Here is a 15,067-nt window from a genome sequence, read left to right on the forward strand (position 1 = left end):
CCCAGAAACAAACAAAATAGACACAGACATACACATATAGACACACACAGAGAGACATACAGAAACACACGTACAAAGACACATACAGGCACACAGAGAACGCACACACAGATACACAAAAAGACACACAAACACACGAAGAGAGACACACAGATATCACACAGACATACACACAGGCACAGAAGCACAGACACAGAGACACACACAGACACAGAGATACATGCAGACACGCAGACACACACACAGATGGCCTTAGCATCCAGCTTCAGGACAATGCCCTCAGGCATAGGCACTGTCCCCATTTCATCCCTGTATCCCCAGCAAAGTGCCTGCACACAGTATGTGCACAATAAATGTTTGCTGAACTCAACAAAGCCACAGGGGAGACAGTCCAGGCTGCTTAGAGCAGCTGCTTAGAGCAGCAATGAGAAAAATGAGTCCTGTCCAAATTTCCTTGTGATTAAATCCTGCATATAAATTTCTAACTGGAAGATTTCACATTATAAAAACATTTCTAAGACCCTCCCCACTTCCTTTCCCACAAAGCCCAGACTCCATCATGAGCCCCCGTGACGTGGCCCCTATTCTCTTGGCTACGGCCTCTTGGGGAGAGTACAGTCTCAGGCAATTCTTCTCCGGGAGGTTCCCAGATCATCTTTGGCCTACTTGTGTGCCCCCAAGAAACCTGGGATCCTGGGAAACCCCATTATCAGACAGTGCCTGCTCACCAAGAGTCCTCCTGCCCACCAGCTTCCTGAGCAATACTGAAACCCAGGTTTACCCAACTCCAGAGCCTGTGCTTGAAACCACTGTGCCCCACAGCCTCCAGCACCATCAGCAATGAGAAGCCCCAGATAAGATGAAAACAGCGTTCCCAACCAGGACAGCAAGGCCCATGGCTGCAGCAGGAAGAGTCACAGGAGGAATTGGGCGTGGTTTCATGAGGAGGCGATTATGGTTGTCAGAGGCACCTCAGAGGCTGGATAATGACATGTGAGAACATTCCTTCATTCATTCCTAGAAAAGAGACATTACAGAATATGGTTGAAGCAAAGGGTCTAGCGTCAGACAGAGCTGGGTTTAATTCTTGGCTCTGCCACTCAAATGCCAGGTAACCTTGGCCAAGCCCATCTGAACTGCCTCACTCTTGCTCAAGTGTAAATTTGAGAATGATCATATCCCTATTTTAAAGGTTGTTGTGAAGATTAAATGAAATAATGTGTATAAGATAATTACTAGACCCTCACAAAAGTCTTACAAGGTAGATATTGTTATTCCCATTTTACATTTGAGAAAACTGAGACACTAGGAGGGAAAAAAGGGTTTCCAAGTTTGCCTGGGCCCCGTGGCTGGAACCTCTAATCCCAACAGCCCAACAGTTTGGAAGCCCAAGGGGGGCAATTCAGTTGAGGTCAAGAGTTTGAGACCGGCCTCGCCAACATGACAAAAACCCCATCTCTACTAAAAATACAAAAATTAGTCAGGCACAGTGGCGGGCACCTATAATCCCAGCTACTTGGGAGGCTGAGGCAGGAGAATAGCTTGAATCCGGGAGGTTGAGACTGCAGTGAGCCAAGATCACACCACTGCTCTCCAGCCTGGGCAAACAGTGCAAGGCTCTGACTCAAAAAAAAACAAAAAACAAAAAACAAAAAAAAAAGGTTTCCAAGTTTGCACAGCTTGTCATTGGCAGAGGCAGAGGTGGGACATAGAATACAATCCTGCCTGATTCTTCAGCCTCTGCTGATAGCCCATCTCACTTTCTCTCTCCAGCTCAGAATGTGTGGAGTCCCCTGCCATCTGAGTGACCACTCTTGCCGGGCCAGGAATCACCATGGCCTGGCAAAACCAGCCTCAGTGCCCTCAGTATCTATAGTTGCTCCTTCCCTGGAGTCCTTTACGGCACCAGAAACTGACTCTTCCTGCCCCCAGTTCTCTTCTAGATCTGAGAGGACAAAAGCCCCACATTCTCCCAGCAACCTATGCATCAATAAAGGTTGCCTTGCTCTCTGTCTACAGTGGGCAGTATGTGCCTCCCAGTCTGAAGGCCTCTCCTGCTTCAAGAAAGGACCTATGCAGCTCTCTCCTGCTTCTGAACCCACTGTTACAAGCCTATGGACAGGGAGTGAGTGGCCTGTGCTCACAGCAGGTGCCCAGTCCACCACTCTGCCTCTGGCAGCCAGAGACGCTCACCCCAGTGTGAGCTATTTAGGCCACTCTCAAGAGGTCCTGGCCCATCTCACCTCCCCTCTTCATCCCTCTCAGTTCAGGATGTGGGCCTCCTTGATTTCATAGTTCTCTTTTCCTGTTTCCTAGAGGACACGCTCTCCCCACCCACCTGCAAACACGTGTGGGAGTAGCCATCTGAACATCATGAGCAAAAGGTAGGTTTTTAAAACTATAGCAGATGGTGAGAACATAAGAATCACCTCAGGTATCATAGTTGCTAAAATTATCCTCCTGCAAGAGATTTTAATATGGAAGAGCCTGAGGCGAGGCTCAAGAAGCTACATTGTTAACTCGGGGGTCTTCTGACACCAGCCTTCAGGGCCTTGCTGCTTTAATGTTCCTGACTAAAGGTTCTGGGGAAGGATACCAGTCATTAAAACCCAGCCAGGACCTCCAAGGTGAAAACTGACAAAGCACAGGCTCCCGTGTCAAACAAATCTGATTCACATCCCAGCTGCACCATTTTCTAGCTGTGTAGCTGGGGTCTAATGACTTCCCATCTGTGAGCCTCAATTACCTTTCCCTGGGACCCCTCGCTCATGCCTATTTTTAGAGTTATCATAAGGATTAAGTGAGGAATTATACATTGACTAAATGGCTCAGAATAAGTGAAATCAGACTCCCTTCAGCCTCTGCTTCCCTCTCTACCAGGGGATCTCATGCCCATGTCTCCAGCTTAGCATTTGTTGCAACACATCGAGAACATCTGGGTATGTCTCTCTCTCCAGTAGGCTGTGAGCTCCTCAAGGACAGGAGCCAGGATTAAACCCTCTTTTTATTTCCAGGGCCTAATGCAGAAGAGCCCAGCACACAGTAGGGTCTCCATGAGTTGTGGGTCTATTGAAATAAAGAGAGAGGACATTCATTGTGTCCTTCCACCCCTGGAACCTCAGTTAGTTCATGCAAAAATAACAAAACCTACCTGTGTTCACTGAATTACTATTTAGTACCAGGTCCTGTGCTAGGGACATAGCATACCTTACTTCTAATCCTTATTCATCCCTGTGGATATATAGTACTAACGCTGTCCCCACCATACACATGCACACACGTCCTGGTTTCTTGTTTTGTTTTGTTTTTGTTTTTTTGTTTTTCACTTAGGAGGTTACTATGGTTCAGAAAGATGAGGTATTTTGCCCAAAGTCATATAGCTAGAGGATATCAGAGTCAAGACTGACACCCAAACCAAACCATAGCCCCAAAGCCTGTCCCTCCTCACTGCAGCAGCAGCCTCTCTTCCACAACCAAGGACCAACGCCTTTGCCTGAGGATCCTTCCCGTTTCTCAAGACCTGTTGAGGTCAAGGTGAAGGGCACGAAAGGAGCCAAGCAAACTTCAGTGTCGGCCGCGTGCCTTCATGCCCATCTGATACGCACTCATCTAAAATTCTCCACAGACTGAAGCCGTAAAATCATAGCCTTATTTAGTGGTCTCTCCAAGTCCAGCTCTGAGGCAGCTCCACAACTCTTGGCTAGGAATATTAATTCAAATAACTCATGCAGACAGCTGTGTAACCAAGACGAGAGATAGATGGAGCCCGGAACGCCCCTGTGCTGTAGATCACAACCTCCCACTCCCATGCCCTCCCCCAAGCTGCCGGGACAGAAAAAGGTCAGTGATTAATTATGCTAAGACAAACAGAGTTAATTTTCTTCCTGGATAAAACTAATTACAACTGTGTTTGTTTTGGTAGGACACAGAATTACTGTCCCCAGTGACAAATCTTCCTAATTGAAAAGAGTGTTTATTTTAAAGGGATGGGGGTTGGGGTCACTAAACAACAGTTAGCTAGCGTTTTCCCCATTTTTCACTTGAAAAGGGACAGTGATTAGGTGTTGGTCTCAAAGAAACGAACAAAATCTTTTTGTCCACATTTCCTTCCTTCAAGCCCGCTCGAGAGCCTTGGCAACAGCATGAGGGAGAAGAAGTTGGCAGTTTGGGGGTTTCCAAGAAGAATTTATGCCCTGTGGTTAATTAGCTTTTAGTGGGTGATGAAATCAGGGTGAACCCCTCTTTGGAAATCCAGTGAGGAGGGAGGAATGAGGGTTTTGAATCCCACCACCCACCAACTCATAAACTGTGGACGAACATGTGACCCAGCTCAAATCAATTCTTGCAGCATTGTGCTAGGCCAGCTCAGTGCTAAAGCACCAGAGATAGAGACGAGGGAAGCAGAGTCCCTGCTGTCCCTGCTCTCAAGGGGGCCAGGACAAGTCATCGTTCACATGTCTAGTGCCGAAGGAACAGAAGGAAGAAGTTGTGGAGAAGGTGGGCAAGCAGATAAGAGGAAGAGCCTTCCACCAGAAACCAGTGTGAGCAAAGGTATGCAGGTGCACAGTGTGTTTCAAGAGCTGTATGTAATCCAGCGTGCCTGAGATAACAGGGTGAATTGAGGCACGTGACTGCAGAGGAGGCTGGAAAGATACTTGGAATTTGGATCCTGACAGTTTATGTTCATTTACTAGGGCTGCCATAACCAATTACCTCAAACTGGGTGGCTTAAAACAACAGAAATGTATTGTCTCGCAGTTCTGGAGGCTGGAGATCCAAAATCAAGGCATTGGCAAGGCCATGCTCCCTCCAAAGCCTTTTTGGAAAGAGAAATCCTTTCCTTGCCTCTTCCAGCTTCTGGAAGCAGCAGCCAGGTGTTCCTTGGCTTTGGCAGCATAACTCTAATCTCTGCCTTCACTTCCCATGGCTGTCCTCCCTCTATGCCTATGTCTGTGTCCAGATTTCCCTCTTCTTATACAGATTCCAGTCATACTGGATTAAGAGCCCACCCTACTCCAGCATGACTTCATCTTACTAATTACATGTCAACAATTCCATTCCCAATTAAGCTCACATTCTGGGGTACGAGGAGTGAGGGCTTGAATGTATGTTTCTGGAGGACACAATTCAATCCATAGCACAGGTTGCAGAGGCCACTTACAGGAGTATGAAGTTTGGGAACAGAGGGAAGACACTCTAAGAGCTGTAAGTGATGGAGGGACTTCATTTGTTTTGTTTTATTTTATATAAGAAGACTTCTCTGGGTCCAATTTGGAGGACTGATAGGTGAGCATGACTCAAACTAGGAAGACTATTTGGGTAAAAAGTTGTTACAAAAATGCAGGTGAATCTTGATTGTACCCAGAGATTGACAGTGGCAGAAAAGGTGGGGTGGAGAGAAAGAAATCTGTGACAGGGAAAAGCGGGTTGGAGAGAAAGGAAACTGTGACAGGGCTGTTTAGATTTCCAGGATTCTGGGGTTTAAAGAACCTCGATATTACTGGGGTGGTGGAAGAGTAAAGAAAAGAGGGGGGAGTCAAGGACCACTTCCAGGTTTCTGAGCTCACTGAGGAGAAGCTGACTGGAGGGGAGAGGAGATCAGTTCTGTACAAGTGACAAGTTATGCAATCAGTGACATTTGGGAAACAGTAGGATGTAAAGGTCTGAGACTCAGAGAAACATTTTCCTCTGGAGATATAGACTTAGAAGCCATCAAGAATTAGATGATCATTGAGGCAGGAAGATGGATGATGCTCCAGAAAGACCACATAGAGTGACAAGAGAAGGTCTAGGACAGAAGCCTGCAGAAGCAGTCACAAGAGAGGCTAAAGGAGAAGGGGGATCAAGGGTTTACGCTGAAAAAGTACAGGGTCTGACTTCCCAGACTTCCAGACCCAAAGCAAAGTGACCTCCTGCCACTACGGTGCACACAGCTGTACTTACGTGCACTCTACCTTCTCCTGAATGCTAATTATCCACACACGCGCAGACTCCCCTGATCCCAAACTCTGCCAACTCCTTAAGTGCATTGTGGACCATGTCATTATCTGCTCCTCTTGGGTTCCTCGCAGCCTCCCTGAAGAGGATTTAGCACAAAGCAAGTGCTTATCACTAAATATATGAATAAATGTGGATAATTAAACCACTGTCAAAGATTTATTTAGTACTTATTGTAGGCAAGGCAAGGTTCTCGAACAGAAACCAAATATAGGGCACAAGATAAAACAGGTGCTCACTAAGTGTTGATGAAAGGAAAGGAGAAAGGGGAAGACACCAGTTAGCATCACAGCTATTCAGAATAATAATAGTAAGAGGCTCCACCCCAGAGGCCCCAGGGCTGCGTGGTTGTGATATGGAAGAAAGGACAGAAGGCTGGACATCGGGACACCTACAGGCCAATCCTCCTCTCTCAGCAAGTCCCTGTGTAAATCATTCAGCTTTCTGGACCCAGTTTGCCCTAGTATAAAGTTAGCGGTTTCAGTTACAGATTTTCTGAGGACCTTTGCCTCTGCGAAGCTAGAGTCCAACTTAAAAGTGTTCAAAGATAGAGTACAGAGGAAAACTAAGCTCTAGTTTTTTGTTTTTTTGTTTTGTTTTGTTTTTTTTACAGTTACACACAGAAATGTTGAACATTTTCTCATGTAATCCTCACCCTTGTCTTACAGAGAAGAAACGGAGGCTCAGAGAGGTTTTGATATGCCCAAGGACCGTGAGAAGACTGGAGCACGTGGCTGGGGATGCACCAGGGCTGGGAGACAGGGTTGAGCATCCCCGCAGGCGTGGATGGCAGGGGGGCCACGCTGCAGAGTCATTAAAACATGGCGTCTGGACAAAGGCACCTAATTCAGGCAAAAACGCGTTTCACACACTTTTGAATTATTTGAGGCTTGGAGTTGTTCCAAGAGCAGCTAAAGGTACTGACTTAGGGAGGAGGGTCCTTCCCGTGGCTTACCAAAAAGTATTTTCAGATCCTTGGGCTAGCGGGGAAGTGACAGTATTACAACCACGGAGAGCTGCGGTCAGCAGGGCTGCGGAGGAGGGAGGAGACCGGCACTGTAGCTCAGGCTGTCCGTGGCACGTTCTCTCTGGCCTCAGGCTCCTCGTCGTTAATGCTTCATCAGTGAGTCCCAAGATCCTTTTCAACTCTGACACTCTGTGAAACCTCACCCTGAATTCTAGGAGCCCAGGTTATTGATTTGTGTTCCACAGTTAAACGCTTCATGCTTGTGTGAGGCTGCCATTCTCTGGAACACTCTGAAGCAGCCGCTTCCAAACGCAGGTCCCTACACCAAGCTGAATCATAATTACCTGTAGGGCTTTATAAAAACACACATGCCAGGCCGCCACACCAAACCCACAGCGTCAAAATCTTGGGGGCGGAGGCTGGGCATTTGTGTTATTAGAAATCTCCCAGGTGAGGCCGGTGCTCAGATCCACGCGTAGAACCAGTTGTGCAGCTGCCGCACCTGCATTTCCGAAGCAGCACCTGCCACCTGGTGCACATAGAAGGTACTGCAGGAACCCTGCAGGTCCAGGCAGCTCACTGCAAAGGATGGAAGAGCACTCTGGGTTTCTCATCTGGGTAACCAGCGGTCAGATATAGCTAAGCTTAAATCCTCACACTGACACCTCCAGCAATGTAACCAGAGGTGTACTTAGAAAAACTGGGTGTCAAATTTCGGTTCTGTCTTGGAATAGCAAAAAAAAAAAAAAAAAAAAAAAGTCCCATTCTTTCTCTTATGAATGGGAAAAGTGTTTTCTGCTATGCAAAGATCTAATTTCTTGGGGTGGTGATGGAGGTAGAGTAACGAAGGAGGTGCAGCGAAGATGTGGAGGAGAAAAGAAACGCATATGTTTAGGTTCATTTGGACTTTTGCTTTCAGTGGTGAAAAGAACTTAATTAGTAATAAAGGACAGATAATAACCATGGTTAATCCTCGGACAGAGCAGACCGTGTGCCAGACACTGATTAACGGCTTCATCTGTACTCACACTTCGTTCCCAGTGCCAGCCCAGTGAAGTAGGCACTATCACGATGCCCATAAAAACATATAAGGAAACTAAAGTACAAAGAGGTTAAGTGATTTATTCAATGTCTCTCACCCGGATGTAGTTCCATGCGTTCCAATCCAACATTTTATCTGCATAAAACAAATATTTTCCCATAGTGGTCCCCTTCCTCATTCACACCCACTCCAGCATTCAAACTGCCCTTGCTGCATCAGGAGATGGACTGACACAACACAGCTTAGAGAAATGGAAAACACCGAACATAAGCAAAAATGTTTGGAAAAACATCAAGGATAAGAGCAAAGTGATTAAGGAGAATGATGCTTCGTGTGAACTAGAGAGATACATGTGAAATTTCTACCATCTATATTTAGACAAGCTGGTTGTGCCTCAGTTTCTGTCATCTGCACAATGGGGGGAAAACGATTGCCTATCCTATGGGTTGTTAAGAGCAAATGACATAGTATGTGTACAGCACTCAGCACAGTATCCCTTTCAATGTTTAGCAGCCATTGTTAGCAGATCTGATGTAACCAGTTTATTGAGGAGCCTCAATCCATTGGGATATAAGTATAAACAGTTCCACTTATTTACTCTAGCCACAACGGTTAAATGTGATTTGTAATATCTGCCAGTCTCATTTTCTAATGATATCTTCAGGTAGATCCCATTGCTTTCCCATCGATATCAGTTACCAAAAGTCCCATCTGGTCTAGTTCACAACTCATTATCTCGTATCCAGTTTCAATAGCATTTCCTCGTCTCGCTTCAGTGTTTGCCAGACTTGTACCTCAAGTTACGAGAGTGGGAAAGGGACATGGAGAAACCCCATCACTACAAAAAAAAAAAAAAAAAAAAAAAAAAAAAAAAAAAAAAAAAAAAAAATTAGCCAGGCGTGGTGGTGCATGCCTGTAGTCCCATTTACTCGGGAGACTGAGGCACAAGAATCACTTGAACCTGGGAGGTGGAGTTTGCAGTTAGCCGAGATCGTGCAACTGCACTCCAGCACCTGGGCAACAGAGTGAGACTGTCTCCGAACAAACAAAGAAACAAACAAACAAAGAGTGGTAAGGGGTTGTGGTCTTGTCTTCTATTTTCTCCTCCTTTCTTTTCTGGGTCTAGTGCCTTTCATGTTGAGGGAAGAAGGGAAAATAAGAGGAACAACACAGGTTACTCTAAATAAGTGGCTGTTTGTCATTGGTGGAGAAACGCTCCAGATCTTACACTGACTTTACCTGCTTCCCTCTGTTGCTGGTGGCCTCTGACAATATGTTGGTCTCCTATTAGATGATGTAGTGTATGGAGTTATATGGTTTTGGAGGCAGATGTTCATCTTTATGCCAACCCCCTCCATCACTAATGATCCCACAGAGGGGTAGCTGTGTCTCCCTTCATCCTGTTAGCAGTCTGTGGCTCCCAGCTTCCTCTTTGGCTGGATGTCACCTTATGTGGTCCACGTCAATCAGAACTTCCACCTTATCCTCCAACTTCTGTTCTCTCCTTAAAATGGAGCCCTGATGAACATGGAGGTCTTCTACACTCCCCAAGGGCTGAAGGGAAGTTGGTGAGGTGGACAAAGAGCACAGCATTTTCTTCTTTTGTGGAAAACTTCCCTAGAGTACCTGCTCTTCCTTCAGAAGTGTGTTGCTCCACCAGGCTTCCAGACATCAGAAATCTATGGTAAGAATTGAATGCCAGGAGATTTGCACTTTTGCCCATGATTAAGTTACCAGGATTGAATTTACCCTCCTGCCTTCAAAATAAAAAATATAAACTGTCAGAAACAGCCATTTTCAAGACACTAGACCTAAGGCAACAGAGGATAGTTACTCCCTAAGAGACAAGAAACAAACTAGGTAAACCCTATGACTGCCCCAGCTTGCTGCCTTCGGAGAATATCCAGGCTACAGGACAAAGAAGAAAGTCTGAGTGGAGCCCAGTAGGATCCTTGAACAGAGGTGATAAGGCTGCGAGTTAGAGAAACCAAGTGGGATAGAGTTCATGGATGGACAAAGTAATAAAAGGAAAGAGATGTGCCAAGAAAGAGCCCTGATGATCTGCACAGCATCCCCCTCTGATATTCAACAGACTCCTGATTAGCACATGTATGTGAAGTAACACTTGAAGATGGAGGAAAAATAATTTGAAAAGATTAAAGAACATTGTCTGATGCTCACACAGGACTAGGAATATTGCATATTCCCCCTGACAGTTGAAAGAAATCATACTTTATGAGCATTGGGTACAGTATTCCAGAAAATCTTGCTTAGTAGTGGAAAATAATTAGCCCTAGACTGCTCAGATATGCCAAATAAATCATAAAAGTAAGGCCCAAGAAGATAAAAAAAATTCCAGGTAACTTAACGCATCCCAGAACAAAGCTCAAGAAGATGTATAAGAATCAAAAAGATCCACCACCCAATAAGGTAAAAGTCACCATTTCTGGCATCTAATCAAAGATAGCCAAGCATGCAAAGAAGCGAGAAAACACAGAGAGAATAATCAATCAATCAAAACCATCCAAGAACTGAAACAGATTTAAAATTGCCAGGCTAAGATGTCAACATAATTATTTTAATTGTTCTCTATATGTTCAAAAGTTAAGTAGAGACATGGATGATTTCAAAAATACTCAAATAGAAACTAGAGATAAAAACTACAACGTCTTAGATGAAAAATACTGAGTAGGATTAAGGATATATTAAACATGGCAGAAGAAAAGATTGGCTAACTTGAAGCCATAGCAATTAAAAATAATGGCAAAATAAACATCAGAAGAAAAAATAATAAAATTCAGTGCAGAAATCAATGGAATAGAAAACGGTACAACAGTAGGGAAAAAAATCAATGAAACCAAGAGGTGATTTCTTTAAGATCAATGAAATTGACCAACCTCCAGCCAAGTTGATCAGGGAAAATATGAAAAAAGACACAAATTGCAAAATTAGAAATGAGACAGGTGCCATCACCACACATTCCCTTACAGAAAAAAATAGAATATTATGAGCAACTTTATACCTATAAATTTGACAACTCAACAAAGCAATTCTCTAAAAAACACAAATTATGAAAGCACAGTCAAAAAGCATCTCTGTATCTACTTGTTTTTGTTTGTTTGTTTTTGCAGTAAACACACATTTATTGAGCATCAACTCTGTGCCGGGCCCTGGGTGGGCACAGGGGGCTCAGAGAGGAATCACACGCAGACCCTACCATTGAGGCCCTCACAGCCTTGCAGGGCAATTGGTCACATCAGTGGACACTCAAGGTACAGTGTGGTCAGTGTGGTGTTAGAGGTAGCACAGATGACCGAGGGAGCACAGAGGAAGGGCCCCTGACCTGTCTGGGGGTGGCAAGGAGGGCTTCCTGGAGGAGGTGACACCTGAAGAGGGCTTTAGAGAGTGAACAAGAGTTAGGGTGTCTCGTCTGAGGAAGTGGCCTGTGCAAGGCCTCAGTGGTAGAGACAATGGTGGCTGCTGGAAGTTGAGCAACGGCCAGTCCAGGAAGGGCTGTGGAGTCCACAGACGACAGGGAGCACTGAGGGATTTGAAGCAGGTGGTCGGCAGAGGGCCCGCTGAAAGCCAGTGTGAAGGGTGGCCCAGGGGACAGGGAAAGGGAGAAGTGTGGGTGGCCGTGGACAGCAGAGGTGGATGGGCAAGGCCCTTGCCCGGGGAGTCTCATCCTGCCTGGAGGTCTCCTCAGCAGCGGGGAGGGGGAGGTGTGGGCTGCCAGCCTCGGGGCTGCAGGGGGCACAGCACTGGGTCCAGTGGCTTGAGCGTGGCCTGCTCCTGCAGCTCGAAGCGCTGTCCGGGCACCAACCGGAGCTCCAGCCTCTGCAGCAGCTTTGCCATGATCACCTTCACCTCCATCTGAGCAAACTGCTGCCTGATGCAGGAGCGGTGGCCCAGCGGGAAGAGGAAGTAGGTGAACAGTGGCTTGGGTGCTCCGGGGCCAAATCGATCGGGGTTGAAAGTCAGCAGGTCTCTACTAATAAAATAGAACTTACAGACAAAAAAACTTTCCCACTAATGAAGAACACTCTAGTTTCTTCACTAATGAATTCTCCCAAACATTAAAAGAAGAAATAACACTAATTCTACACAAACTCTTCCAGAAAACTGAAGAAGGAATGCCCGCCAACTCATTATGTGATGCCAGCATGACCCTGACTCTGAACCCAGATAATGACATTACCAGAAAACTACAAGCCAACATTTTTCAAAAACACAGACATAAAGTTTAAACAAAATTTTAGCAAATCAAATCCATATTAAAATTTAACAAATTAAATCCAATAGATAAAAAGGATAATAATGTGTTATGGCCAAGTGAAGTTTTGCCAAGGAATGCAGGGTAAGTTTAACATACAAAAACCAGTGCCAGTTCTGGAGATCTTCTGCACAACAACGTGAACATACTTAGGAAACTGTCCAGTTAAAAACGGTTTAGACAGAAAATGTTTGTTACACAAGGTTTTTATCACAATTAAATTTTTTAAGAAAAAGCAATGTAATTCACCATTTTAACACATTGAAAAGAAAAAAAACTCCACATGATTATATCAACAGAGACAAGAAAAAGCATTTAGCAAAATCCAACAACCTTACAAAATCCAACTAATCTGGATAAAAACTCTCAATCAACTAGGAATAGAAGAAAACTTCCTCAATTTAAAAAGGAAATTCAACAAAAATATCTACAGCTAACATTTTGTTTAATGGTAAAGACTAAATGTTTTCCCTCTAATATCAAGAATAAGAAAAAGATGTCTACTTTCAGCACTTTTTTCAACATTGTTCTGGATGTTTTAGCCATGCACGCAATCAGGAAAGAAAAGAATAGAAAGAATCCAGGTTGGAAAGGAGTGAATAAAATTTTTCATTCTCAGACGATGTAGCTGTCTATGTAGAAAATAATAGCATGGGCAAAAATCAATTAGAACTAATAAGTTTAACAAACTTGCAAGATATAAGGTCAATATATAAAAAGCTATTGTATTTCCATATCAGATATACAAAATATTAGAAATAAAATATTGAAAAATATATTTACAATAGCATCCACAAAAAAAAAAAAACATTAAACAATTAGGGGTAAATCAGACAGAAGGTATGAAAGACCTATACACTGAGAACTACAAACCATCACTGAGAGAAAGCAAAGAAGAACTAAATAAATGGAGACATTCTTTGTTTATGGATCAGAAAACTCACCATGGTTAACATTTTACTTCTCCCCAAATTGATCTATACATTCGTGCATTCCCAATCAAAATCCCAGCAGGCTTATGGCATAAATTGATAAGTTGATTCTAGAATTCATGCGATCATATGTATACATGTGCCATGTTGGTGTGCTGCATCCATTAACTCATCATTTACATTAGGTATACCTCCTAATGCTATCCCTCCCTCCCCCCTCCCCAAAATAGGCCCTAGTGTGTGATGTTCCCCTTCCTGTGTCCAAGTGATTCATTGTTCAATTCCCACCTATGAGTGAGAATATGCGGTGTTTGATTTTCTGTTCTTGTGATAGTTTGCTGAGAATGATGGTTTCCAGCTGCATCCATGTCCCTACAAAGGACATGAATTCATCCCTTTTTATGGCTGCATTGTATTCCATGGTGTATATATGCCACATTTTCTTAATCCAGTCTGTCACTGATGGACATTTGAGTTGATTCCAAGTCTTTGCTATTGTGAATAGTGCTGCAATAAACATACATGTGCATGTGTCTTTATAGCAGCATGATTTATAATCCTTTGGGTATATACCCAGTAACGGGATGGCTGGGTCAAATGGTATTTCTGGTTCTAGATCCTTGAGGAATCGCCACACTGTCTTCCACAATGGTTGAACTAGTTTACAGTCCCACCAACAGTGTAAAAGTGTTCCTATTTCTCCACATCCTCTCCAGCAGCTGTTATTTCCTGACTTTTTAATGATTGCCATTCTAACTGGTGTGAGAAGGTATCTCATTGGGGTTTTGATTTGCATTTCTCTGATGGTGAGTGATGATGAGCATTTTTTCATGTGTCCGTTGGCTGTATAAATGTCTTCTTTTGAGAAGTGTCTGTTCACTTATTATTAAAGCAGTTATTTCCAATTCTGTGAAGAAAGTCATTGGTAGCTTAATGGGGATGGCATTGAATCTATCAATTACCTTGGGCAGTATGGCCATTTTCACGATATTGATTCTTCCTATCCATGAGCATGGTATGTTCTTCCATTTGTTTGTGTTCTCTTCCATTTCACTGAGCAGTGGTTTGTAGTTCTCCTTTGCCCACTTTTTGATGGGGTTGTTTGTTTTTTTCTTGTAAATTTAATTTGACTTCTTTGTAGATTCTGGATATTAGCCCTTTGTCAGATGAGTAGATTGCAAAAATTTTCTCCCATTATGTAGGTTGCCTGTTCACTCTGATGGTAGTTTCTTTTGCTGTGCAGAAGCTCTTTAGTTTAATTAGATCCCAAAATTGTCCATTTTGGCTTTTGTTGCCATTGCTTTTGGTGTTTTAGACATGAAGTCCTTGCCCATGCCTATGTCCTGAATGGTATTACTTAGGCTTTCTTCTAGGGTTTTTATGGTTTTAGGTCTCTAATCTATCTTGAATCTAACATTTAAGTCTCTAATCCATCTTGAATTAATTTTCATATAAGGAGTAAGGAAAGGATCCAATTTCAACTTTCTACTTATGGCTAACCAATTTTTCCAGCATTGTTTATTAAATAGGGAATCCTTTCCCCATTTCTTGTTTTTGTCAGAAACAAATGTCAAAGATCAGATGGCTGTAGATATGTGGTATTATTTCTGAGGGCTCTGTTCTGTTCCATTGGTCTACATCTCTGTTTTGGTACCAGTACCATGCTGTTTTGGTTACTGTAGCCTTGTAGTATAGTTTGAAGTCAGGTAGTGTGATGCCTCCAGCTTTGTTCTTTTGGCTTAGGATTGTCTTGGCAATGTGGGCTCTTTTTTGGTTCCACATGAACTTTAAAGCAGTTATTTCCAATTTTGTGAAGAAAGTCATTGGTAGCTTAATGGGGATGGCATTGAATCTAT

At 43.8% G+C, this 15,067-nt stretch overlaps 1 protein-coding gene across 1 annotated transcript in view; it reads left to right on the forward strand.

Moving 5' to 3' along the window:
- The window catches only part of LOC111523263 (selection and upkeep of intraepithelial T-cells protein 1), a 192,060-nt gene extending 190,048 nt beyond the window's left edge, over nt 1-2,012 (forward strand). The window contains exon 10 of the transcript XR_003309711.1: nt 1,779-2,012. The gene's annotated coding sequence lies outside the window, so the exon portion shown is untranslated. The remainder of the gene's footprint in view (nt 1-1,778) is intronic.
- Nucleotides 2,013-15,067: the final 13,055 nt, after the last annotated feature.

Source organism: Piliocolobus tephrosceles, chromosome 1 (assembly GCF_002776525.5).
Source record: "Piliocolobus tephrosceles isolate RC106 chromosome 1, ASM277652v3, whole genome shotgun sequence".
Classification (NCBI taxonomy): Eukaryota; Metazoa; Chordata; class Mammalia; order Primates; family Cercopithecidae; genus Piliocolobus; species Piliocolobus tephrosceles.